The 26,161-nt window shown below is 41.4% G+C and overlaps 1 pseudogene; it reads right to left on the bottom strand.

The window, feature by feature from the left end:
- The window catches only part of LOC132226565 (activated RNA polymerase II transcriptional coactivator p15-like), a 136,131-nt pseudogene that overhangs the window by 90,098 nt on the left and 19,872 nt on the right, over positions 1-26,161 (bottom strand).

Genomic DNA, 26,161 nt, shown 5'->3' with positions numbered 1-26,161 from the left:
TGAAAAACCAGATAACAAACACATTCAAAACAATAAAAGACAAACTTTCCAAATTGTGAAAACTTTCAATTCCTTATTTTTCTTTATTGCCATACTGCACTGTGAAGTATATCAAGAACAATCAAAGTGGTAAGAGCAGGCACCTTTCCTTATTCCCAACTAACTTTTAGTATAATGTTAGTCCTTGAGCTTTTGTTGATGTCCTTAATTAGTTTGAGCAGTTTTGTATACACTTGGTTTTATTGAGGCTTTTATAATAAACGAGGGGTCCGGTGCACGAAATTCGTGCACTGGGTGTGTGTGTGGGGGGGGGGGGTAGTGTCCCTCAGCCCAGCCTGCCCCTTCTCACATACTGGGAGCCCTCAGGCGTTGACCCCCATCACCCTCCAATCACAGGATCAGCCCCTTGCCCAGGCCTGATGCCTCTGGCTGAGGCGTCCGGCCCGGGCAGCGGGGACCCGCAGCTGCAGCGGCCCCGCGATCGTGGGCTTCGCTTTAGGCCCAGGCAAGGGGCCCCTAGCTCCTGGGACTGCCAGCTTCGACCGTGCCCAGCTCCCACCGCTGGCTCCACCCCTACTTCCTGCTATCACTGGCCAGGGCAGAAAAGGCACCTGATTCTCCGATCATGGCTGGGGGGCAGGGCAAAGGCGGCCCCAGGGCCGCCTTTGCCCTGCCCCCCAGCTCTTAGCTCCCCCCTGGGTTTCCGATCACTGTCAGTGGCAGGGGGCTTCTTCCTGCTTTCCCTTTCGCCTCCCTGCATTGTGCCTACATATGCAAATTAACTGCCATCTTGTTGACAGTTAACTGCCAATCTTAGTTGGCAGTTAACTGCCAATCTTAGTTGGCAGTTAATTTGCATATAGCCCTGATTAGCCAATGAAAAGGGTATCGTCGTACGCCAATTACCATTTTTCTCTTTTATTAGTGTTGATGGGGTTGAATATAATCAAATACACCTTTTTAGAATCTATTGACAAATCATCTATATTTCTTCTTTATTCTCTGAATATGGTAAATACATTGATTTTCCATTGTTAAATAGCCTTGCTCTCCTGCAATAAGAGACACTTAGTCGTCATAGATTATTTGCTAATTGGAAATATGTATGTATATATACATAAGATATATATTTGTTTTAATTAAGCATATATATTACCTAAGTATATTTATACACATATATATGTTTCATTCTTTAATATTTGAATAAATATTTTGTACCCATATTTTTTGAGTATATTTTTTGTACCTATGATTTTTTTGGTAGTTTTCTTTCCTTATAAGTCTACTATCAGTATAATGCTAGTTTCACAAAATATGTTAGCAAATGTTCTCTCCTATACCACTTTTTCAAGGATTTGAGTAGGGTTGGGATTGTTTTGCTTTCAAGTATTTTGTAGAATTTACCAGGAAAGCTATCTAGACCGAGATTACCTTTGTGGAGATATTTTAATTAGGAATTTAATATCCTTAGTGAGAACAGGTCTACTCAGTTTTCTATTTATTTTTCCTCCAGATTTGGTGTTTTGTATCTTTTAAAACTTTAACTTGTCAAATTTATTGGCATTTAGCCCCTGGGATTGTGCCCAATAAAATATTTCTGTATTTGACCATTTGTAATAACACTGGTCTTGCTCACAGGTATAGTATGAAGATAGGAAAAGAGAGGGCTTTGTATCTGTGATCTTCCCCATAGGCCAACAGGTGGATGTAAAAGATTAGTAGGTGTTAAGTGTGTAGGTGTGTGTGTATAAAAAATTTGATTCTGAATATAATTTTGTATTGACAGCCTGTTGCAATTCAGGTTCTCTCAAAAGCAGATACTAATATAGGCATTAGCATGAGGAGCAGGGATTGGGCAGTGAAGTAAAGGCAGGGTCCTTGGAGACAGGATGAGGGGTTAAGCCTGGAGGAGCTGCTGCTGCACTTGGCTCCCCTGGATGCAAGTCTTGTTGGAACCCTTAGAGCTTAGAACAGAGGAAGCAAAGATACACACCTGAGAAACAGGCATGGGCATGCTCAAATCAGAGCATGCACTGACATTCTCTGTCCTGAGAAAGTTTGTCTATTTTTCTATAGGCAGGGTTTTTAGGGCAGGTCCCAGGAAATATCTCAACAGAATATTAATTTGATTTCTGAGAAAGGGGTGGAGACTTCTCAGGAGAGCTCCCTCAGCCATCGTGTAACCTTTATGGATCTTCCTGCTTCTGATCACAGCAGCTCAGGGGGTGTTGATAAGTATGTTGATGTTGGGGAACACAAGAGACTTGGCTGGAAAGTTTGTAAGGAGGACATTCTGAGAAAAGGGAAGTGTGTGGAAGGCCACCTGCTCTGTTTATCAGAATTCCGACTTAGGGGAGTGTCAAAGGCGGCACCCGTAATTACTCCTTGACCTTTCCAAACAAGTCCGTGCACGTGCAGACCCCCGGGTGTTTACTGGAATCCTTATGCTTAATCCCTGGGTACCCTTGCCTAGAGGACAATGTAAACACATGTGTCCTCCCAAGTTTACTCACCCTACTGATTGTATCTAAAGATAAAAATTCCAATAAAGCCTAATGAGGCAGGCAATCAAGGCTGCTCTGGCTGCTAGAGCCAGGCAAGCCCCTTAGGCCTCTCTGTCACAGTCAAACTGTGTCTGAGTAATCTGTTCAGCCATGGTTCAGGGGCTGCTGGTCAGCCCCAGCATGTTGATGTATTAAAACAGTGGTTCTCAACCTTGGCCCCACATTAGAATCACCTGGGAATCTTTTAAAATCCAGATTTCCGGGCCTCATCCTCCGGAAATTCTGTCTCTTTGTTACTAATGTTGTGGCCCCACCGCACAACAAAGAAACAGAATTTCCAGAGGATGAGGCCCAGAAATCAGGATTTTAAAAAGATTCCCAGGTGACTCTAATGTGCGGCCAAGGTTGAGAACCACTGTATTAAAATGAGCCTATAATGGAGTTTAGGTTCATTCTCTGGTCAGCTTCACCTCCATCTTCAATTAGTGCGGTCTCACTAGATTTTGTTATCTACCTCCTTGACTGAGGTTATTTAAACCATCTGCTCATGGGCAACTTGGGTTAGGGAAGGTAGGGTCTTGTGATTTATTAGCTGGCTGTTGGTTGCTCAGCCTATGGCCACTTGTTTTGCCATTTGTTTCAGTTTCCTCATCCTGTTGCCAGGGAATTTTTCCTAGTTCCTTACTAACCTGCCTCAATACCACCTTATATTCCACACCTCTTTCAGTATGTCTGCTTATCTTCATGCTCATGTATGAAAAAGGCAAACTCAGTCAGCTGAAACTGCAGAGAAGATGCACAGCCAAAACGTACTAATATCATTCACATCAGGTAGTCTGTTCCCCAGATAAAAGTATAATTGTAGGATGCTGGCCTGCCATTACTTTTTAATATTCTGTCTAATTTAGGCAGTATATCAAGAATCCTTGTTGAGTTACAAAGTAATATCTCTCCCTGAAACTTGTTAGAGCTTGCTAAATATTATGCTTTGAGGCTAAAGTGATTTGGTATAAAACCCTCAAGAACAGTTTTAATAAATGATGTATTATTTATTCCATCAGCATTATTTGCCCTCCAACTCCCCAGTGCTAATAATTCCAGCATGCTCCTTTTCTGTCACAATAAGGAAGAAAATTTCTGGGGCCAAATCAGAATCAACAGGCATAGTCAAATAAGGATTGCACGTCCAGTTCTGTTGGGTTTCTCGTGATTTCTTCCCCTGTTAAGAAATAGAGACGAAAAAGGGTTGAAAATGGCTTATTCCCAGATACAGCTATAATCACTATGCTCCAATGTCATCAATCATTTAAATAAATAATGCCATTTCAGCATAAGAATACAGTTCCATTCATTTTTCTATTCTTGAGTGTATTAAGAATGTCTCTTCCTTCCCTGACCAGTTTGACTCAGTGGATAGAGCGTCAGCCTGCGGACTGAAGGGTCTCAGGTTCAATTCCGGTCAAGGGCATGTACTTTGATTGTGGGCACATCCCCAGTAGGAGGTGTGCAGGAGGCAGCTGATCGATGTTTCTCTCATCGATGTTTCTAACTCTCTATTCCTCTCTTTCTCCCTTCCTCTCTGTAAAAAATCAATAAAATATATTTTTTTTAAAAAGAAAAGAAAAGAATGTCTCTTCTGGGAAAGGAGAGAGAGAATTAATATGCACTGCACCTTAACCATATGGCAGTGCCTTTCACGTGCATGGTGTCTCATGGACTCATTTCCTATTCTAATTACAGAGGCTGTGGGAAGGTGAGTGTGGTAATGTTGCTGGCCCCTGAGGGCTACATTAATCCCTTGGCATCCTGGAGCTAAACTGAAGGCATTTGCTGTAGAACAGTTTAATTTTTTTCCAATTTTACCACCACTTTAATGGTGTCAGCTAAGACTTATGACAGGGCAAGTTTGCCAGACCTACAGATGGATTTACATACATATACACCAGAGATAAGGAAGTAGAGATAATAGTCTGTTTAAAGATAACTGCCTATCTATATTAGATAAACATCTGAACAACAGCACAGACAGACAGCTTACCAGCAGGGAAGCAGGTGCTCTCTAATAGAAAGAAGGGGAGTCATAAGCTTTTGGATCTGTTAAGAGGGGTAGAGGAGGGAGGGAGCATGGAGTTATTCCTTCAGGTGCACCTTCTGGCACAGAGCTCAATGGCATTAACTCCCCATTCCCTTCCTCACTCCTGCCTGGGGCGGGGGAAAGACTTACACAATGGATACATTTGTAAAGAATAACATGGGCAGCCCAGCCAGTGTTGCTCAGTGGTTGAGCATCAACCTATGAACCGGGAGGTCCCGGTTTGATTCCCAGTCAGAACACATGCGTGGGTTGCAGGCTCGATCCCCAGCGGGGGGGGGGGGGGGGGGGGGGGCCGTGTAGGAGACAGCTGATCGATGGTTCTCTTTCATCATTCATGTTTCTCTCTCTTCCTCTCTCAAATCAATAAAATATTATTTTTTTTTAAAAAAAAGAATAAATTGGGCATTTTTAGCTGAGCTCTTCCATTCTTTCTCCTCGGTTATTCTGACACCTGTAGCAGGAGGCATACCAGCCCAGTGCTATCTGTAACGACATGATGAGTTCTCATTCTGAGATGCAATTAACAGGGTGCTTATCTGCTCATATGGGTAAGCCGTGTACTTCAACCTGGTGTTTACCAAAAAGAAGCTTGCTGGGGTCCAACCCCAGCAGGTCCAGGGGTCCCCAAAGGTGTGGACGGAGTCGGTGAAGAAGGAATGACACGGAGACAGCGTTCAGTTGATCAGCAGCCTAGCCAGGATCTCTAGCCAAGTTCTGGTCAGGATCTCCAGCGAAGTTCTGGTTAGGATCTCCAGCCAGGTTCGGTCGCCAGGTTCGGTCGCCGGGTTCTTCAGCCAGGTTCTGTCTAGGTTCTCCAGCTAGGGTCTGTCACCAGGTTCTAGTCAGTTTCTCTTGCCATGTTCTATCCAGGTTCTGTAGCCAGGTTCTGTCTCTAGGTTCTTCAGCCATGTTCTCTCGCTAGGTTCTGTCTCTAGGTTCTGTCTCCAGTTTCTCTCCAGGATCTTTTGCCATGTTCTCTCCAGTGAAGTTCTTCTGTCTCTAGGTTCTGTGTAGGTTCTGTGTCTAGGTTCTGTGTCCTGTTGTCTTGTTACATCTGTATTTATACCAGTTGATTCCAATCCTATCAATCTCTATTCCAAAGGTTAGGGCGTTTCTTATCTCCATTCCAGGGAGTAAAGATTATGTAGCTTAAGCATGATTGTTCATAGTTAAAGTGATTAATTACCCGCCTGGCACTTAGTTAAGGGGTTTTATTCCCTCCCTCACTTCAGGGGAAAATCCCTACCTGGGGAAACAACCTTTCTCAGAGAGGAGACCTTGGTTAAAACACATAGTGCCAAGAAGGTGAGCAAACATATTAAGAACAGTATGCCATATATGCCAGGTCCCTTGAAAAAGCAAGGATGGACCGGCTCCCGGCAGAAGCTGATATTTTTTAACTCCCTCTGATACCTTTGTTTTGCTTCTGAATTTGAACAATGGAGGTATTGCTCCCTCTTGCCCACAGATTCACAGAATTTCAAGCATGGGCCAGGAATGATGGGCAATGAGGCAGAAGAGTGAGCGGAAAACTAAAGCACTTGTGGAGAGCCCAGACATGTGATGCTAGGCTCAGGCTTTACTGTTCAGGCTGGACATTTGGAACTTTCATTTTTCCTTCATTTTTAATCTGTTAAGGTATATATGGGGTTAGGCTTTAACTGCTGGGACATGAAGAGGAGATGCTAAACATTGGGGGACATTGTCTTTTGACCTTGGTGGATTTACATAGGCTATGATGGCTTTGTCCACAGACAAGTGAGTGGTTGTTTGTTTGTTTTTGTTTTTATAGAGACAGGACTCAAGACAAGAGTTGGCCTTGGTGAAGATCTGGCCTCAGTTAAATCACTGGCAGGCTGGGGCTCTAGCAACAGAGACCCACTGGGAGGCCCTCGGCAAGCTGCAGGCAGCCCCTGCTCACCATGAAAAGCAGGCACAGCTTTTCCAAGTGGTGGCTGAGGCAACATGCCATGGTGAAAGGTCTTGAGGGTGTTATAAGAATTGCTGGACACAATATTTGCTGCTTTAGAATCAATGAGAGCTGAGTTCATGGGGTGTTACAGGGAGCAGCCATGAGGTTCTGGCTTTACATTTTTAGCGCCAGGCCTGGCAAGGCTTCTCAAATTATTGTTTTCTGGGTGTTTTGAATTATCATCAGGGTTGCAAAAGGAAATGTTGAGATTAGGCTTGTCTACAAATTCATTTTGATTCTAGACTGGTGAGTTAGAAACAAAATGACAAATATTCTTAGGGAAACAATTTGGGGGGGCCCAAATATGACTAAAGAAAAGGGCACAGCAGCAATAGTTGTGGCCCAGGAACTAATGCTAATGCCTGCTTACAACCAAAGATGCTATGGCACCTGACAGAGTCCAGACTCAGCACTGGAAGCAGCAGAAATCAAGGCTTTGAATGCACTACGAAGAGGCTAGAAAGCCACTGTCCTAAATCCTGATGTTTGGGACTCTCTACAATGCAAATTTCTCAACTCGTGTAAGGACAGCAATGACTCTTATGTCAATTTTCTGAGAAAGTAGTATTCACAGGAGAATCCTCCCTATCCTCATGTATGCAAATTACAGTGCCTCAATTAGCCCCTCACTGTAATATTTATCTCAGAGGAGTTTAAATGTATAGGCAGTGGATTGCAGACAACTGGTACGGACAGACCAACATCTCTCTACCATGGGCACTGAGTCTCTGCTATGGTCTTGGTGACACTGCCTTCTGGCAACATAATTCTGTATGGGATAACATCTCTAGGGACAGAGATCAGCTTGTTTTCCAAGTTTGGTGGGTGTGGAGCCAATGCTGTAATAATCGCTCGTTTCTTATGAATCCTTTGGATTCTTTAAAGTGTATCAGAGACTTGACATTGCAAATTCAGAAAGTCTACATGAAGGTGAGACCGGAGAATTAGAATAGGGAACAGAGGCCTCAAGCTCTGCCCCTCCCCTGCTCCATCTTGGCTGGAACATCACAGATGCGGCCTTCACTGACCACTGTTTCCCAGGTCCCCCCTCCCCATTTCCCTCTAATTGGGAGGACTGAAAAGAAATCAATACATGGAGAAGAGAGACAAGGATGAGCTGTGTCAGCAGTCACCCCACCAGCATCAGAAGGAGGGGACCACCTATCCGGACCACTTACCACATTTAATAAAAACATTCCATCCAGACCCCATCGGCATGTCTCGTTCTGGAAGGCTGCCCACTCTCACTTGTCAAGTGTGTGCTGTTGTTTTTATAAATTACTGTGCTTTCTGAATCTTTCTGTCATACTCTTGAATTCCTTCTTGTTCTGTGCCGAAGACCTGGTTTGGGTTGAGGCCACCCAAGGCCTCCCAGGTGCCGCCCAGCATCAAAGGGACTGGACCTGTTCCTACGAGTGCATCACAGAAGGTCGCTGCTGAAAGACCAACTCTACCCAGGCATCCCTGTGCTGAGACGGAGCTGAATGATACATTTGGGAGGATGGTTTGGGTCTTAATTACTGCTTAGACATTTTAAAATTCAAACATTTAATTCCACAGGGAGAAATAATTTGATATCAGACTTTAATTCATTTGGACTTTAATATATTTTGACTTTAACTTGAAAAGAGATTTAATCTTTGAACTCCAGTTTTGCCCTGGGACTTTTCTAATAGTGCAGGTCCTTATGTTCAGATTCAGAGTATTTTTATGGCATTAGCCCCTCCTTGCTGGAGAAATTTTATGGTTTCTACCTTTATGCTGTCATTAAATCTTACTGAAGCGCCTCTGACATGCTCTGGGAAAGTGAAGCTGGGCGTTATTTGGAAATGGAAATAGAATAGAGAAAGAATTCCCAACTTTGGAATAAGACTGGCCTTAAAGTTGAATGACTTAAATCCACTTTAGAGCATTCTAGAGGCAAATTTTATAGTGACTCCAGAGTCCCAGGAGAGTCCAAAAGGGCAGGCATAATAGTTTGGAGAACAATGTCATAAAGATAAGAGTGGAACTGTCCTGGGAGCCTGGGCATCTGCTCTGAGGCCTAGGCATGGTATTATTAGTTGAATGCATTAGGTTAAGAGAAAAATTAATCTGGGGAGTTTGGGGGTAAATGCTTATTCCCCACTCCAGATGTTGCTTGCCATGTGGCTGGAGAACTATTAGAGTTATCCTACAGCTGCTCTCTGACCTTCCATTCACTTCATCCCCAAGGGAAGCTGGGTAATTTATCTGATTGGCAAGACTAAACTTAGTGTGTTCATCTCCTCTCTGAGATTAGAGATCAAAATGACACAGCTTTCTCCTTGCTGTGGGGGTGAGAGAGGGGGAAAGGAGAGAAAGGGAGATGGAAGGAAGGCGAAAGGGAGCCAAGTGGAGTGGGGTGGGAGGCCTGTCCCAGTCCTAAACAGGAAAATCTGCCCAATTCTGGGATTTGGTATTAGCAAGCACATGTGTTCCAACTTAACTCTTAATATAAACATGCTTGATTCTTGTCCTCTATCTGCAGTTCCTGATTTATTTCTAAAATTCCTCATAACTGGGCTCAGGGAAAGGGATATGATACTGTTTAATTGACCCTCTTGAAGACTCCCCAAAGGATTGGGACTGCCCTCTATCATTTGCTAGTCATGTGATCTGGTCATGTCTCAGAATCCTAGTTTACTCATCTATAAAATTAAATTTATAAAATCTATTTCACTGCATGGAGAGTAAACGTTAAACACGATTGAGGAGATTACTAAATGCGACGTAATTTTAGAGCTGAGGACAAATGAGCTTGCTGAAGCGTCACCACAAAATCCAAACGACAGATTAATCCAGTCTCAAGCAGAGTGGGTCACAGAGAGAATGAGAGCAGGTCAGAACCGGCTCTGTGGTCAGGGTGGTTGACCAGAGCGATGAGGAAGGGGCCAGCTAAGCATGTCCATCTTCTGGTAAACTCACCAGCCAAGGAGGAGACTCGTGTCTTTCTGGAGGGGTGAGTGAGGGCCATAAGGAACACCAGGGGCCAGAGTGTTACTCTAATGCAGCGGTTCTCAACCTGTGGGTCGCAACCCCTTTGGTGGTCGAACGACCCTTTCACAGGGATCGCCTAAGACCATCCTGCATATCAGATATTTATTTACATGATGATTCATAACAGTAGCAACATTACAGTTATGAAGTAGCAACGAAAATAATTTTATGGTTGGGTCACAACATAAGGAACTGTATTAAAAGGGCCAGAAGGTTGAGAACCACTGCCTGGAATTTGGTCACATGGAAACAGGAGTGGAGGTTACATATCACCCTCAAGGATACATAAACACTGCATGTGTATACTAAATGAAGGAGAATGCTTCCTGAAGACTATTCCACACAAATGTTGGAAACATTTGTACCAGAAAGATTCAGACTTAAAATCATCCTGTGAAAACTTCCTGGCTGTCATGCGAATACATTAGAGCTTTTCTTTTTTTTTTAAATATATATTTTGTTGATTTTTTTCTTTTCTTCAGAGAGGAAGGGAGAGGGACAGAGAGTTAGAAACATCGATGAGAGAGAATCACCGGTCAGCTGCCTCCCGCACACCCCCCACTGGGGATGTGCCTGCAACCAAGGTACATGCCCTTGACCAGAACCAAACCTGGGACCCTTCAGTCCGCAGGCCGACGCTCCATCCACTGAGCCAAACCGGCCAGGGCTAGATTAGAACTTTTCAATCACACTAAAGAAAAGGAAATACAGGATGGAGCAAAAGTAGGTTTACACTTGTCATATGAAAAATGATTCAACGATTAATTAATAGTACAAGAATAAACTCTGTGTTTGCATACTCACAACTGTAACCTACTGTTGCCCCACCCTATTCAATGTCAGTGTGAATTTCCTTTGAATTCTTATATTTTTCCAAAGAAGGACTGAAAAGCTGATGTATCACTTCATTTGTAATGTAATTACAGGAGCAAGAGAGGATATTTAAATACAATGAATTATCTCTTAGCCTAATGGTTGCCAAAGTAAGTGAGGTTTTTGTTTAGAAAAAGAATCTCCTCCCTACTGCCAGCAAATGTCCTTTCTAGACAAGATAGATGCATCTGTTTGTTGCAGTTTGCATATTTAAACAAATAGTTTGTAGAAGAAAATAGAATTGAAACTCCTCACTTTTTGACTTTTTTTTCTTTAATGTGTGCCTTATATTTTTATAGCTGGACTAATTTTTCATTTGTCAGGGAAATTAAATAAGTAAATATGAAAAAAAAAAGAAAATAGAATTGAGCAGAACTAAACGAATCGGAGCAGGATGGGACTGGATTAAATTCCGGGGAGACCATTTCACATGACAGCTGACCTCACAGATAAGAAAAATGAAGCCACAAGATGACATCATGTGCCTAAGGCCACTCCCTTATTAGTGAAAGGCCTGGAGGAGGAACAAGATTTCCTGACCTCGCAGCACGTTCTTCCCTCTGTCCCGCCTCTGATAACGTGCTCAGTTCTGAAGCAATGTTTTCCTTTGCTTGTTGCTAGTTTTATTTTGGTTTTGGTTTTCTTGCCTAGATTTTTCACCGTCACTTAGTTTTATGGTTATAAATTAGCAAATAGGAAAAATGTAAGATTTATGAACCTATTGTCTTGGAAAACAAAAAAAGATTTTCCTCACTCAATGTAGAAAATCCAGGTAATAATTTTCATAACCAATAGGGGGCACCACAATATGGGGAAAGAAGATGCTGCCCAAGAGCTAAGAGAGGCGAAGCTTAGCATTCAGTACTTCAAACACATTTCAAAAAACTTTACGTAATGGAAAAGTTCAAACATGTACAAAAGGAGAATTATATAAAGAATGCCCATCACTTAGTTTCCAACCATTACCAACACATGGCTAATCTTATTTCATCTACGTCCGTGCCCTAGATAAATATGAATCAAATCTTAGCTATCAAAGAATTTTAATACATATCTCTAAAAGATAAGACCTTTCTTTTTTAGAAAACACAATCACAATATCATTATTGCACTTAGATTATTAATAATTACTTTAAATCATCAAATTTCCTGATTGTCTTGTGTATTTTTGTTCATTTAGTTTAATCTGGATTAAAATAAGATCTACTGCAATTGGTTCTCTCTCTTCTAAACTCTCCCTTTATTCCCTAGAAATACACTTATTTGGAAGATCAGGTCATTTTTCCTGCAGCATTTATTATAGTCTGGAATTTTCTGATTGTATCCCCTAATTAATATGTTGCTTTGTTCTCTATATTTTCTGTAAAATGGTAGTTATATTTACATATGGCCAAATTCAGGTTTGAATTTTTTGGCAAGAATATTTCAGGTGGCAGTGTATGCTTCCACAGGAAGCTCATAAAATCACATTGTCTCATGCATGATATCAGAGTTATTGACAATCCTTGCCTAGATCCATTATTGATGATAGTCTAATTTTATATATATATATATATATATATATATATATATATATATATATATATTCATTTATTGGCTGAATTATCTAGATATACAAACTCAATGATTTCTGTTATTATTAGAATTTATGGAAGTAAATACATTTGGTGTATTTAATTCATTGCAGTTTTGTTTTTATTCATATATAAATTCATGCATCTTTGTAAACTGAGAACCTCTTTAAATGGACTCATTTCTTTTGCTACAATGCCACTAGTTTTTTAAAGTCTCTTTATTTTCAGGTATGGAATGATACTCAGGCTTATCTCAAACATTTCTCATCCCAGAACTAAAATTAGCCATTTATCAAAAAGTTCTGGTTATTTTAGATAAAACACAATATGAGTTCCTTCTGGTATTTCAAATTCAAATTCATAACTATAGCATTTTTATCTATGGACACAGACAATAGGGTAGTGAAGGCCTGGAATGGGGTGGGAACCGGGTGGAGGGGGACAATGGGGAAAAAAGGGAATACTTTCATAATAATACTTTCAACAATTAAGATGTTTGTTTTAAATATATGTTTACTGATTTCAGAGAGGAAGAGAGAGCGATAGAGAGAGATAGAAACATCAATGATGAGAGAGAATCATTGATCACCTGCTTCCTGCATGCCCCCTACTGGGGATTGAGCCCCCAACCTGGGCATGTGCCCTTGACCAGAATCTAACCTAGGACCCTTCAGTCCACAGGCCAACGCTCTATCCATTGAGCCAAACCGGCTAGGGCAACAATAAAGATTTTTTTAAAAACTACAGCGTTTTTACTAACTTCATTTATCTTCTATCTCTTTCTCCTTTTTCCAATGCCCAAAATCTTAATTCCCAAAATACCACCATAATTATTTATATGTTTTATTCCACAAATGCATCAATCTCAGAATAAAAACCAACAATAAAATTACTGCAACTCATTCTTATGCCCAAATTTCCAAATTAGATTTTGGGGGTTATGTCTCAATATGGATGTATAATCAAATTATTTGTTGTTGTTGTTTTTCTTAAATATGTTTTTTATTGATTTCAGAGAGAGGAAGGGAGAGATGATGAAAAAATCTTGCTTTCCAACCAGCAATACGTGACACTGCTTCATTCACACCACCTTACCAAACATATTATGTTGTCAAACTTTTGCATTTTTGTCAATCTGATAGGTTTTACTTAAAATGCCTTGTGCTTCAGAGAGGTCCCTTTAAATACCAAACATGAAAATAATAAGTTCCCATCTTCACGGAAAGAATTCAATATTGTGTATTTAAAAAGAGAAAGACAAATCATTTTCTTCCTTTTCCCGTGACTGTTCCACAGCAAGTATTTTCTTGTGTTGTATTGCACATTATCTAGTTAAATACATGCCCATGGTCTTTCTGCAGTTAATAGAGCAGGAAAACAACAACCAAACTTGTCTCTGGGATGCATTTGACTGGAATTGATCTCCCTACACATACTTTGTCAGACAACTCCTAGTTTGAGATATTACTTAGTAGAACTAGTTTGACCCGCCTCAGGGGGGGTATGACCTGCTCCCCGCTGGGGACCCTCTGAGTCAGTGGCTGCCGCCACACGGAGGGACCTAACAGCCTGGGCCAGCCAGCCTCACAGCCTCATCCTGACAAGTTAATCTTCTCCCATTTTACTGCTTAACCTTCCATAACCCCAATCTGTGCGAGGTTTGATGATCAGAACTTTGACCACCCCAGAGTGTTATAGCTTCTCTACCTAGTTTATCTTCCATTGTGAGTAAATGAAGAGCAAGGGAACAAGGAGGTGGGGGAGCAAATATGCTCATTGCATGTATTTTAGTCACTTCGCCAGTCCTGTGCCTTTTGCACAGCGATATCAGAGAGTCCTGATTGGAACTGCACTTTTTTATTTGTAATTAACCTTAAAGTTGAAAAATGAAGTGTTTTCCTTCCAATTCTTTACGCTTGTTTTTTTGTCCAGGATTGATTATTCTCCCTTTCTCCACTCTTTTGTTCCCAATTAAACTCAGGCAAGAATCTTTTTTGTTTTGTTATATTTTTTAAACTACTGAATAGTAGGTTAGCTGAATGAAGGCAAGCTGGGTCATCTCTTTCTTTAACCGTGTGTTTGAAACAATAGAGGGTATTCGTACAGACATGAGCTATTTCAGGTTCCTCTTTTACAATAGGGATTTCCTTTTGAAAAGACTTTTAGGAGATTTGGGTGTGCATTATAATAAGGAATTGGAATTGGGGATAGGAGGTGCACTAGCAAGGTTTACAGCTCACTCACAAATCGTATGGGGTCCTTGATTTAGAATTGAATGCTAGTTGTCCTAAGATTGCAGTCTCTTTATATCACGACATACCACTTTCTCCTTCAATTAAACAAGTTCTAAATGAACCCAAACAGAGAAATATAAACTAAAGTATCCCAGACCTTTTTTTATTTTGCAGAATTTTGTTTGTATGAGAAAGAGTTGGCTAAAGTCTTGCAACCTTGCCTTCTTAGTAATCATTTTTAATGATTTAAAAAAAAAAACAAAAAACAATAACAACCACACTATCTACTCGGTCCTAAAATTCTCAAACAAAAAAGTAACCATCCAAAGGGTTTTTATTGCCAAACATTGCTCAACTGGTCACTTCCAGAGAATACCATCTCTTATGTCATTGTGTTAAAAGGAAACTGAGACTCTAGCACACGTGACTTTGAGGCTATGGCATAAAATAGAGAGTTGGGTTTTACTGTGAGTATGCCAGGATTTGAAAAAAAAAAAAAAAAGTATTTACAGCCTGACTGAGGGGAATAAACTTTATTTAGCCAGATAAGTCATGGAGAGCAGGATCATTCAGGTGTTGGTTGTATGCCCTACAGTTTCTTGCTCTATTAGATTCAGGATGAGTCTTTTATCTGTTCAAATCCCTTTCCTCATGTGTTCGGAGGAAAGATATAGGTGGATTAAATAGTTCATTTAGTGTGTAAGTTATTTATTTTCTCACATATCTGAAAGCACTTGGGAATTTAAAACTCATTTCAGAATAAACTACATATTTTTACTCCTCCACCCTGGAAAATACACTTACATACACAGGCCAAATATCACTGAAGCTAGAAGCAAAGTCCCTGAAGTAAACTGCAAGCTAATAGTTTTATGCTGTAATTAAGGTGAGGGAAGAAACAGAAAAAAAAAAAAGACACTTTGATTTTTGAAGAAATAAAAAATTTTCACAAAGATAAAAAAACAATAAAGAGTGGGAACACTCAAGCTCTTAAACTGACGTCATATCAGCCCATCATGCTGAGGCTCTGTCTCACAGACACTTAACCAAATGCTAAGATCTGTCTAGCTACCATATCAGTCCGTTCTGACAAGTTAAAGAACTGGAGCAGCAGCACTTGCAAAATGATCTTCCCCAAACACTGACAATCTCAACTTGACATTGTCACCACATGAGTGGCTGAAAGTGTGAAGACAGTTTCTCTCAGGAAATCTACTAGCATATCTCACAAGCCTTTACCTTTTTCTGTCTAGTTTCCTGTGTCTTAAAGTCAACAGACATTTAGAATGAATTTACGTTTTAAAATTTTAAACTGTAATTTTTAAAGGCGAGAGTGAAATTCTGTTACGATAACTCAAATAGAAATTAACGCATTATATTTAGACTAGAGGCCTGATGCACGAAAATTCGTGCAAGAGTAGGCCTTCCTTCCGCTGGCTGCCACCACCAGCTTCCCTCTGGCACCCATGACCCAGGCTTCCCTCCTCCAGCCGGGGCAGGCACCCAGGACTTGGGACCCAGGCTGCTTCCCTACGGCCCCAGCTTCTTCCAGAAGAACGTCTGGAATGAGGCCTGGAAGGACATCCAGTCTAATTAGGATATTGCCCTTTTATTATTATAGATAACTTCATTCTGTGTGTATGTTATCACATCAGTTTGTGTATAGAGACAAAGCTACTTGCATACCAGTAATTTCTTGGTTTGGCAAAGAGATGGCAGCCTCCTTTTTATTTTAAGTGTCATGACAATAGCAATTATGCTTCTCACCCCACCCCCACCCCCACCCCCAAGAGACACTCTCCATGCCATTTTGTCTGCCAGGATACACACGTGCATCTGCACTTCCTCACTGGCTTTCACCTAATTTTTGTTATTGTTGTTCTTCAGTGGCTTAGGTGCCGGGGTCCAACCCCAGCAAGTCCAGGGGTCCCCAAAGGTGTGGACGGAGTCGGCAAAGAAGGAATGACACGGAGACAGCGTTCAGTTGATCAGCAGCCTAGCCAGGATCTCCAGCAAAGTTCTGGTCTGGATCTCCAGAGAGGTTCTGTGTCCATGTTCTCTTGCTAGGTTCTCCAGCCAGGTTCAGTCACCAAATTCTAGTCAGGCTCTCTTGCCAACCTCTGCAGTCAGGTTCAGTTCAGGATCCCTTGCCATGCTCTCTCCAGCGAAGCTCCTCTGTCTGTAGGTTCTCTCTTCTTAGTTCTGTCCCTTTCTGTCTTGTTACATCTGTATTTATACCAGTTGATTCAATCCTATCAATCTCTATTACAAAGGTTAGGGCGTTTCTTATCTCCATTCCAGGGAGTAAAGATTATGTAGCTTAAGCATGATTGTTCATAGTTAAAGTGATTAATTACCTGCCTGGCACTTAGTTGAGGTGTTTTATTCCCTCCCTAACTTCAGGGGAAAATCCCTACCTGGGATTCAACCTTTCTCGGAGAGGTGACCTTGGTTAAAACACAGCACCAAGAAGGTGAGCAAACATATTAGGAACCGTATGCCATATATGCCAGGTCCCTTGAAACAGCAAGGATGGACCGGCTCCCGGCACTTAGGGATAGATTTTCTTCTTTGTCACATACATATGCTCTGATTTTGGTATGTATACATCTATTAAAATCAGTAGAAGCCACCATGATTTCCATACTAATAGGGGTTTGTTTGTTGTGTGTGTGTGTGTGTGTGTGTGTGTGTGCGTGTGCATGTGTTTTTTGTTTATTTGCTTTACTAGAGGCCCGGTGCACAAAAATTTTTGCACTGGCGGGGGGGCGGGGGGGATCCCTCCGCCCAGCTTGCCCCCTATCAAGTACTGGGAGCCCTAGGGGATGTCCTACTACCTGCTCCCTGCTCCCCTTAGGGAGTGGGCCTAAGCCACAGTCTGGCCTCCCTTTGTGGGAGTCAACCAGACTGATCAGGGGAAGGCCGCAGCCCCATCACCGCACTGTTGCAGCCACTGCCAGTCAGGGCAGCCACCAAGATGTTTTCATCAACACGGACTCCAGTCCCTTTACCATGAATAAAACCATCCATCCATCCTTCCATCCTTCCATCTTCCTTCCTTCCTTCCTTCCTCCTTCCTTCCTTCCTTCCTTCCTTCCTTCCTTCCTTCCTTCCGTCCTTCCTTCCTTCCGTCCTTCCTTTCTTCCTTCCTTCCTTCCTTCCTTCCTTCCTTCCTTCCTTCCTTCCATCCTTCCATCCTTCCATCTTCCTTCCTTCCTTCCTTCCTTCCTTCCTTCCTTCCTTCCTTCCATCCTTCCATCTTCCTTCCTTTCTTCCTTCCTTCCATCCTTCCATCCTTCCATCTTCCTTCCTTCCTTCCTTCCTTCCTTCCTTCCTTCCTTCCATCCTTCCATCTCCCTTCCTTCCTTCCTTCCTTCCTTCCTTCCTTCCTTCCTCCTTCCTTCCTTCCTTCCTTCCTTCCTTCCTTCCTTCCTTCCTTCCTTCCTTCCTTCCTTCCTTCTTTCCTTCCTTCTTCCTTCTCCTGACCTGAGGATATGTTTCCATTGATTTTTAGAGAATGTGGAGGGGAAAGGGAAAGACAGAGAGAAACATCAAAGTGAGAGGAACACTTTGATTGGTTGCCTCCTGCATGAGCCCTGACCTGGGCCCGGGCCAGGGAGGAACCTGCAACCTAGGTACATGCCCTCGGTCAGAATTGAACCCAGACCCAGCAGTGGGCAGGCCAAGGTATTACCCACTGAACAAAACCAGCTAGGGCAGGATATGACATTTCTTAACCCTCCAGCAGCAGACCTTCCTTTTTTTCTCCAGGAGTGTAGTAAAAAAACCCTAGATCACCTATTTGGACTCTCATTACCCAAGTTACTAAGAATATTACCAGTGACCACAGGGAGCTTAGCCAATCAGCAGTCAGAAAAGGTGTTTCCTCTGTAGTTCACACCAATTGCCAGTATGGCCCCTGCCGGGCCTAACGCCTCTGGAGAGTTATTAGCCCTGGGCCGGGTCACCCCCAGCTCCCCACCGCTGCCACCATCAACGATTGCTGGCTGGCTCCTCCTTGGCCCAAGCTTAAAGCCTCAGGCTGAGGTGTTAGGCCTGGGCCGCCATCAATGATCGCTGGCTCAATGATCGCTGGCTGGCTCCTCCCTGGCCCAAACCTAAAGCCTCAGGCCGAGGTTTTAGGCCTGGGCCGGGGCAGCCCCAGCTCCCCACAGCAGCTGCCACCCCATCAATGATCCCTGGCTGGCTCCCCCCCAGCCCCGGCCTAAAGCCTCAGACCGAGGCTTTAGACCTGGACCGGGGCACCCCCAGCTCCCCGCCACCAATCACTGACTGGCTCTGACCCGGTTCCCTGCCAAAGTCGCCATGAGGATCACTTGCTGGCTCCGTCACGGTCCAAGCCTAAAGCCTCTGGCTGAGGTGTTAGGCCTGGGCCGGGGACCCTCCCTTCATGCTCCCCACCTTTGCTGCCATCAACAATCTCTGGCTGACTCCTCCCTGACCCAGGCCTAACGCCCCAGGCTGAGGGTTTAGGCCTGGGCTGGGGCACCCCCAGCTCCCTGCAGCCGCCGCCATCAACAATCGCTGGCTGGCTCCTCCCCGGCCCAAGCCTAAAGCCTCTGGCCAAGGCTTTAGGCCTGGACTGGGGCACCACCAGCAACCCGCCGCCACCGATTGCTGGCTGGCTCCGTCCCGGTTCCCCGCTGCAACTGCCATCAAGGATCCCTGGCTGGCTGGACTGGCCCAAGCCTAAAGCCTCTGGCGGAGGCTTTAGGCTTGGGTCCGAGCACCCCCAGCTTCCTGCCGCTGCTGCCATCAAGCATAGCTGGCTGGCTCCGCCTGGTTCCCCTCCGCTGCCGCCATCAATGATTGCTGGATGGCTCAGCCCAGGCCCCAGCCTAAAGCCTCAGTCTGAGGCTTGGGGCTGACATATGCAAATTAGCCGCCATCTTGGCTGTCGACTAATTTGCATATCTCACTGATTAGCCAATGAAAAGGGTAGCGGTCGTACGCCAATTACCATGTTTCTGTTTTATTAGATAGGATGTTTTGGGTTTTTGGTTGGTTTTTTTAGCCTGTGATTTAAAAAGAAAATACACATTATAGCAATATTTTTCCTATGAGTGGATGCATAACATGTAACCCCTCAGGAGGAGAAGAGGTATTTGGCGTAGGACTTTCATAGAGAGCTCTCAGTTGATGGCATACAAATAAAAGTGATTTACTGGAAAAAAGAAAAAAAAAAGCACTTTAACTCAAACATGGATATTCAAATGCAGATTCCTCTAATACATATTCATAAGATTTCATTTAATATTATTTCAATGCTTTTTCAATGGCCTCTTAGAACATAGGTTAATGAAGTTCCTAAGTATAAATTTATTTCATTGCATCTGAATAACAATAACTCATATTTTTGAGGATTTCAATGTGTTCTGCAAAGTGCTTATTTTTTTTGCAATCAATTTTGTTCACCTGCCTTTAATTTTTTCTGTTTCACTCTCTTCCTCCTAAAATCATAATATATGTTTGCTTTCCAGGAGAAATATTACTTTCTGTACAGGTCAGGGCAAATGCAATGGATTTTCAGGTCATAAAATGCTTGTATCACTTACACTCAAAGATGACTTAAAGCCTAGTGAGTTCCAGGCTATTGAATGGAAGAAGTCAGAGAATGAGAAGAGGTAGCAAAGCCTCAAGACAGCAAAAGGATCATCTTCACCCAAAAGTCAGTATTGTCACTTTTTTTTCTTTAATATATTTTTATTGATTTCAGAGAGGAAGGGAGAGGGAGAGAGAGATAGAAACATCAATAATGAGATAGAATCATTGATCGCTGCCTCCGGCATGTTGAACTCAGGACCCCTCAGTCCGCAGGCCGACACTTTATCCACTGAGTCAAAGTAGCTAGGGCAGAATTATAACTTCTATTTGGACCAACCAATCTTGTTATTTTTTACTCCAAATCCTTAATTTATAGTATAATCTGCTTTTATCGCCTTTTTTTCCTTTAATTTTTATTGCTTTCAAAGAGGAAGGGAGAGAGGGAGAAAGAAAGAAACATCAATGATGAGAGAGAATCATTGATCAGTTGCCTCCTGCACGCTCCCTACTGGAGATTGAGCCTGAAACCTAGGCATGTGCCTATGACCGGAATTGAACCCAGGACCCTTCAGTCCGGGGCTGACGCTTTATCCACTGAGCCAAAGCAGCTAGGGCCTGCTTTTATAGTTTTGATCTTTTGCTTTATATAACCATGTAATATTGCCTTTGCAAATTGTGATTATTTGTTATACTCAGCATCTGGAGATTTTTCCCACATGAAAATGTGTTAAATACCATCTATACTTTTGATATGAGTAACTTCCATTCACTTCTCTGCAAACATTACTTTTGCTCAAATGTTGAAGATTTTTGAATGACAAATTTCTTTGTCTACCTATACTTTTTGAATATCCAGCAAATTATAACAGGCCAGTTCTGTAACCTTGGAGGATAAATAAATTATTAATTTATATCAACATTAGTTTTTATTTTTAAATTACTAATAAAATTGATCTTAAAATAAATGTTAAAATTTGACTCACCATTATGTTTTTATACCCATAGAGTTAGAAGTTTTTATTACAGAAATATCTGCCTTGGAAATTATTGGGATCATCTACTCTTCATAATCTCAACTAATATTATCTTGTGTGAGGGAGAAAAATGTCTTTTTTCACCTCACAGTTTGTGCCTTTTATAAAATCCTGAGGATAGCCCCATCTGGTTTGGTTCAGTGGATAGAGTATTGGCCTGCATACCAAAGGGTCCCATGTTTCATTCCGGTCAAGGGCAGTTCATTCAGGTCAGGGGCACGTACCTTGGTTGCAGGCTCCTCCCCTGCCTGGGCCCTGGTTGGGGCTCTTGCAGGAGGCAACCAATCGATCTGTTTCTCTCACATTGATGTTTCTCTTTGTCTTTCCCTCTCTCTTCCACTCTCCCTAAAAATCAATGGAGAAATATCCTCAGGTGAGGATTAACAACAACAACAACAACAAATTCTGAGGGTAGAATTCAGTAGAGTATGGGCTATAGATGATAATTTCTGTAAAGTAATGGATCTGTTTGTACCTCTTTTATTATGAAAAGGTCATGTTGATGAGCAGGGGGAATTATTTTATATTCATTGTAACACTAAGCATGTTTGAAAAATAAGAGACTATTAGTGTTCCTGAATGCTTTGAAAATTCAATGGAATATGCTTCTTGCTTAGTACATTTTCTATCAGGCATGATACAAGCAGTTAGAGTACTTCACTCCACAATGGGCAGTCTATATCTGAGGAAATGATGTGTCAAGGTAGGCAAGCAAAATGTATGCTGCACAAAAAAAGAATTTATTTGGTTTGATTAAGTTGAAACCTCATTTGTACAATTTAATCAAATATTTTTTAAAGGATTTATTTTTCTCAAATCAGCAATTATGTCACTAAGCTGGTCTTTGAATTCTTGGCTTATTGACTTTCTAATAATGAACCAACTGGCCAGTTTTTATTCTTTTTGCCTTTCAAGTTAATGTATCTTTATTTTTGAGAGGGAGAGTATGTGTTAATACCTAATGTTTTCAAATGGTAAATTTGAAAGCATTAGCTATTAATGTATTTGCTAATCGCTCTATTTCTTTTATTCATTTTACCAATCTCTATGTATGATACTCTTCCCAGTCAGAATTAACATAGTTTTTCCTTTTTTAAAAAAAATAATAGTTTATTGGTTTTCGTTTAGTTTTTTCAGAGAGAGAGGAAGGAAGAGGGAGAGAGAAACAGCGAAGTGAGAGTGAAACATTGATGGGCTGCCTCTCGTACGCCCCACACCAGGGATAGAGCCTGCATGTGTCCTTGACCTGGAATGGGACCGGCAACCTCCTTGTGCATGGATGATACCCAACCAAGTGAGCCTCACCGGCAAGGGCAGCATAGGTTTTTATTGGTTTGTTTTGTTTTGTTTTGTTTTATTGTAGTATATTTTCTTTTGTCCTCTCAGATAAAGAATTAAACAAAACAAAACAAAATTTTTAAACTATCTAAAAATTTCAACTCTAAAAACACTCTTCCTCTAAATATATTTACTATGTGGGAAAGTAGTAGCAAGTTTATCTTGGTCTAATTCCAAATTAAATTCTTTTTTTTTTTTTTTTTTTTTTTTTTATTTATTTATTTATTTTATTGCTTAAAGTATTACAAAGGGTATTACATATGTATCCATTTTATCCCCCCGCCCTAGACAGTCCCCTAGCCTCCCCTATCACCCAGTGTCTTATGTCCATTGGTTATGCTTATATGCATGCATACAAGTCCTTTAGTTGATCTCTTACCCCCCTACCTCCTGCCCCCCAACCCTCCCCGGCCTTCCCACTGCAGTTTGACAATCTGTTTGAGGCAGCTCTGCCTCTGTATCTATTATTGTTCAAAAGTTTATAATGGTCTCTATTGTCCATGAATGAGTGAGATCATGTGGTATTTTTCCTTTATTGACTGGCTTATTTCACTTAGCATAATGCTCTCCAGTTCCATCCATGACGTTGCAAATGGTAAGAGTTCCTTCCTTTTTACAGCAGCATAGTATTCCATCGTGTAGATGTACCACAGTTTTCTAATCCATTCATCTACTGATGGGCACTTAGGCTGTTTCCAGATCTTAGCTATGGTGAATTGTGCTGCTATGAACATAGGGGTGCATATATCCTTTCTGATTGGTGTTTCTGGTTTCTTGGGATATATTCCTAGAAGTGGGATCACAGGGTCAAATGGGAGTTCCATTTTCAGTTTTTTAAGGAAACTCCATACTGTCTTCCATAGTGGCTGCACCAGTCTGCATTCCCACCAGCAGTGCACAAGTGTTCCTTTTTCTCCACATCCTCTCCAGCACTTGTCGTTTGTTGATTTGTTGATGATAGCCAGTCTGACAGGTGTGAGATGGTACCTCATTGCTGTTTTGATTTGCATCTCTCGGATGATTAGTGACTTTGAGCATGTTTTCATATGTCTCTTGGCTTTCTGAATGTCCTCTTTTGAAAGGTGTCTATTTAGGTCCTTTGCCCATTTTTTGATTGGATTGTTTATCTTTCTTTTGTTAAGTTGTATGAGTTCCCTATAAATTTTGGAGATTAGGCCCTTATCAGATATGTCATTGGCAAATATGTTTTCCCACACAGTGGGTTTTCTCGTTGTTTTGTTGATGGTTTCTTTTGCTGTGCAGAAGCTTTTTATTTTGATGTAGTCCCATTTGTTCATTTTTTCTTTAGTTTCAAGTGCCCTAGGAGCTGTATCAGTGAAGAAATTGCTTCGGCATATGTCTGAGATTTTCTTGCCTTTGGATTCTTCTAGAATTTTTATGGTTTCCTGTCGTACATTTAAGTCCTTTATCCATTTTGAGTTTATTTTTGTGTATGGTGTAAGTTGGTCTAGTTTCATTTTCTTGCATATATCTGTCCAATTTTCCCAACACCATTTATTGAAGAGACTATCTTGGCTCCATTGTATGTTCTTGCCTCCTTTGTCAAATATTAATTGAGCATATTGGTTCGGGCCGATTTCTGGGCTCTCTATTCTATTCCATTGATCTATATGCCTATTCTTGTGCCAGTACCAGGCAGTTTTGAGAACAGTGGCTTTGTAATACAACTTGATATCTGGTATTGAGATCCCACCTACTTTGTTCTTTTTCAGGATTGCTGCAGCTATTCGGGGTCTTTTTTTATTCCAGATGAATTTTTGGAAAGTTCGTTCTAGATCTCTGAAGTATGCTGTTGGTACTTTAATGGGAAGTGCGTTGAATTTATAGATTGCTTTGGGTAGTATGGACATTTTAATGATGTTGATTCTACCAATCCATGAACACGGTATGTTCTTCCATCTGTTTATGTCTTCCTCTATGTCTTTTTTCAACGTCCTGTAGTTTTCTGAGTAGAGGTCTTTTACCTCTTTAGTTAAGTTTATTCCTAGGTAGCTTAGTTTTTTCGGTGCAATGGTAAACGGGATTGTTTTTATAATCTCTCTTTCTGAAAGTTCACTATTGGTGTATAGAAATGCCTCAGATTTCTTGGGGTTAATTTTGTATCCTGCTACATTGCCAAATTCATGTATTAAGTCTAGTAGCTTTTTGATGGAATCTCTAGGGTTTTGTATGTATAATATCATGTCGTCTGCAAATAAGGACAGTTTTACTTCCTCTTTTCCAATTTGGATGCCTTTTATTTCTTCTTCTTGCCGAATTGCAATGGCTAACACTTCCAGTACTATGTTGAACAGGAGTGGTGAGAGGGGGCATCCCTGTCTTGTTCCTGTTCTTAGGGGAAATGGTGTTAGTTTTTGTCCGTTGAGTATGATGTTGGCTGTGGGCCTGTCATATATGGCTTTTATTATGTTGAGGTATGATCCTTCTACTCCCACCTTGCTGAGAGTTTTTATCAAAAATGGGTGTTGAATTTTGTCAAATGCTTTTTCTGCATCAATTGATATGACCATGTGGTTTTTTTCTTTCAATTTGTTTATGTGATGTATCACGTTTATTGATTTGCGGATATTGTACCATCCTTGCATCCCTGGGATAAATCCTACTTGGTCATGGTGTATGATCTTTCTGATGTACTGCTGGATCCGATTTGCTAAGATTTTGTTGAGGATTTTGGCATCTATGTTCATGAGGGATATTGGCCTGTAATTCTCTTTCATTGTGTTGTCTTTACCTGGTTTTGGTATTAGGGTGATGCTGGCTTCATAGAATGAGCTTGGAAGTGTTCCTTCCTCTTGAATTTTTTGTAGTAGTCTGAGGAGGATAGGTTTTAGTTCTTCCTTGAATGTTTGGTAAAACTCCCCTGTGAAGCCGTCTGGTCCTGGGCTTTTGTTTGATGGAAGCTTTTTGATGACTGCTTCAATTTCTTCCATAGTTATTGGCCTGTTGAGATTTTTAGATTCTTCCTGATTGAGTTTTGGAATGCTGTATTTTTCTAGGAATTTGTCCATTTCCTCCAGGTTGTCTAGTTTGTTGGAGTAAAGCTGTCCATAGTATTTTTTAACAATCATTTGTATTTCTGTGGGGTCTGTTGTTATTTCGCCTCTATCGTTTCTGATTTTATTTATTTGGGTCCTCTCTCTCTGCTTCTTGGTGAGTCTGGCTAGAGGTTTATCAATCTTGTTTATCCTTTCAAAGAACCAGCTCTTGGTTTCATTGATTTTCTGTATTGTTTTTTTGGTCTCTATGTCATTTATTTCTGCTCTAATCTTTATTATCTCCTTCCTTCTGCTCACTCTGGGGTTTTCTTGTTGCTCTCTTTCTAATTCTTTGAGTTGTAGAGTTAGATGATTTACTACCATTTTTTCTTGTTTTTTGAGATAGGCCTGTAGAGCTATAAACTTCCCTCTCAGGACTGCTTTCAATGTGTCCCATAGGTTTTGGATTGTTGTGTTTTCATTGTCATTAGTTTCCAGGATGTTTTTAATTTCTTCTTTGATCTCATTGGTAACCCAATCAATATTTAATAGCATGCTATTCAGCTTCCAGGTGTTTGAGTATTTTGGGTTGTTTTTATTGTAGTTTATTTCTAATATTATGCCATCGTGGTCTGCGAAGATGCTTTTTATGATTTCAATCTTCTTGAATTTGGGGATACTTTGCTTGTGACCCAATATGTGGTCTATTTTTGAATATGTCCCATGAGCACCTGAGAAGAACGTATATTCTCTGGCTTTGGGGTGAAGTGTTCTGAAGATGTCTATTAAGTCCATCTGATCTAGTGAGTCATTTAGGATTGCTGTATCTTTACTGATTGTTTGTCTATAGGACTTATCCAGTGCTGTCAATGGTGTATTAAAGTCCCCTACTATGATTGTATTGTTGTCGATCTCTCCTTTGATATTTTCCAGGAGTTTTTTTATGAATTTGGGTGCT

This window comes from Myotis daubentonii, chromosome 2 (assembly GCF_963259705.1).
Source record: "Myotis daubentonii chromosome 2, mMyoDau2.1, whole genome shotgun sequence".
In the NCBI taxonomy this organism is placed as follows: Eukaryota; Metazoa; Chordata; class Mammalia; order Chiroptera; family Vespertilionidae; genus Myotis; species Myotis daubentonii.
This window is presented reverse-complemented; position numbering and strand designations above follow the sequence as displayed.